This window comes from Perca fluviatilis, chromosome 6 (genome assembly GCF_010015445.1).
Source record: "Perca fluviatilis chromosome 6, GENO_Pfluv_1.0, whole genome shotgun sequence".
NCBI classification, from domain to species: Eukaryota; Metazoa; Chordata; class Actinopteri; order Perciformes; family Percidae; genus Perca; species Perca fluviatilis.
In genome coordinates, this window is record NC_053117.1 from 40534572 (window position 1) to 40537071 (window position 2500).

General features: G+C 37.2%; 1 protein-coding gene across 2 annotated transcripts in view; it reads left to right on the forward strand.

Moving 5' to 3' along the window:
- zfand5a (zinc finger, AN1-type domain 5a) overlaps nucleotides 1-2500 on the forward strand; it is a 22019-nt gene that overhangs the window by 524 nt on the left and 18995 nt on the right. The gene's annotated exons all lie outside the window — the stretch shown is intronic.

Sequence of the window (2500 nt, forward strand, 5' to 3'; positions counted from 1 at the left end):
ACGGCCGAAAGTTACGCCAAATCTAGGCTAATGTTAACAATATAGCTAGCTATGTTTAATAAATCCCCCCCGCTTTCGGTGGTGGTGGTGTGGGGGTGTTTTAATCCAAACTACTATCTTTTATTAAACGTATCTATTCGTTTCGGTGCTTAAACTTAACTGTCGTCGCCGTAGCTGTATCCCTTCTAAGCCTCAACCGAAAACAAGGGAGGGAGCTGTATAGGTATCGCTGCTTTGCTGTCTCTGTTTGGCTATTTGCTCCGAGCTGGGGGGTGGGGAACCAAAGCTAATTCCTGTGTCTAGAAATAGAAATTTCATAAGCCGAATGAACAACTAGCTAGAGCGAGACAGTGATCCTGTAATTACTACATTTGGGGTTCAAAAATTAACTTTTTCCTCTGCCGGCCAAAAAAATGGCTATAGCGAATATAGCTAAATCTACCATCTACTTGCATATGTATAGACTATGTGTATATATTACAAGCATTGGGCTGGTATAAACTGTACTAATTTTGAACCTTGTAGTTTTAAATATGAAACAAAATGTTAGCACATCTTTTGTATAGCTAGTTGTTTTAGCTGTGAAGAAAACAAGGTTTTTTTTGGGCTATCTCTGTGGCACCACCATAATGTCGTTCCTAAGTACTGTAAGTTACATTATATGTTAACATTGCTGTGTAGTAAAGGCTTACAAAACGGTTATAAATGGTAGAAATGCTGCGATATATATATATTTAAAAAAAAAAAAAAAAAGGGGGAGCTACAGTAACTACACAAACCGATGGCTAAAAACAGGAAGCAGAGAGATTGCAGACAAAGGAAGAAAGCAGAAACAAAGGGAGCAGAGAGAGACCACACTGTCTAGACTGTGGGTCCTATGTGTTGTTGGCTTCCTCATGGTCTCTCTGGGGATCTTTTCCAACATTATGGGTCTTGTTTTTCAAGAGAAATAAGTGACTGCGTGTAGCAGACTAACAGGGTTTTTCCTGCTCGGTCCTTCACTGTGACTCAGTAGTTTTCAGGCAGCCCAGCAGGGCCTGAAACACGAGCTAATGGTGAAGCCTGTGTTGTTGTGTGTCTGATAACAGAAGCTCTGTCTTCCTCATTTTTTGGATTCCCAGATATCTCACAGCTATGTTGTTTTAAAACTGGGTTCAGTGAGACCAAACCACATTTTATTGCTATATAGATAGATAGATAGATAGATAGATAGATAGATAGATAGATAGATTTTGGTCTGAAGGAAGTTGGTGATGAATGATTGTGGCTGGTTATCTTCCCCTAAACTGGAAATCCCCTGACTTACCCTGACGGTCGGATGCTCAGTATTTTCACAAGTCGTAACAAGGGCGTAACTTTTGGGTTCAACATTTGGGGGTGGGTGGGGGTGGGGGTGGGGGTTTAGATCTACAACTATCTTGGGAGGTCCCGGGACATGTCTGCTTGGATTGGAAAAGACAAAAACATTGAAAAAAAATACGACCATGTCAAAAGGCGACAAATGTCAGAAAAAAAACGAACAAAACCTTTTTTTAAACAACCTTCAAAGGCGAAAAAAACTCCCAAAAAAATAAAATTGTCCAAAAAAAAACCCTTGAATGCGAAAAAATACGGGTCTTTTTTTTTAAACTTTTTAAATGGTGACAAAAACGTTATTATAAAAAGTGGCAAAAATTTTGGAAAAAGCGACAAAAATAGATGTCTGCTTGGATTGGAAAAAAAAAAAAGATGTGTGAAAATATGACAACAGTGTCAAAAGGCGACAAAAACTTTTATAAAAAAACAACAACCTTCAAAGGCGACAAAAAATAAAAAAATAAAATTGTCCCAAAAAAACCTTGAATGCGAAAAAATACGTCAAAAAATTCTTATTTTTTTATTTTTTATTTTAAATGGCGACAAAAAACTAAAAATAAGCAACAAAAACGTTTAAAAATAAATAAATAAATGTGGCAAAAATGTCAGAAAAAGCGACAAAAAACCTTGAAATGTGACAAAAACTCAGAAAGAAGCCACAAAAACTGGGTCCTTTTCTCTCTACCGGATCTCATTGATCATCAAACATTGAAAGTAGGGCTGGGGCGATGTGGAGAAAATCAAATATCACGATATTTTTTGAACAAATACCTCGATATCGATACCGCAACGATATTGCAGTGTTGACTATCGGTGCTTTCACAAAATATTTACACAACTGGATTTTAGATCAATAACCATCAGTAATGTGGATATAACGACTAAGTGGTTAAAGGTGAATAATGGAACAGTTACAACAGTCTGGTAAGTTCAGGAAAGTACATCACTTTACTGTAATGCTGCCTTTAAAACCAGGACCAAGACACTTATGCCATATGACGATGTCCAAAATCTAAGACAATATCTAGTCTCATATCACGATATTGATGTAATATCGATATATTGCCCGGCTCTAATTAAAAGTAGAGCAACGATTAAATTAATCGCACACTGTTTTGATAATCTGAGACAAGATGAGGTCCTC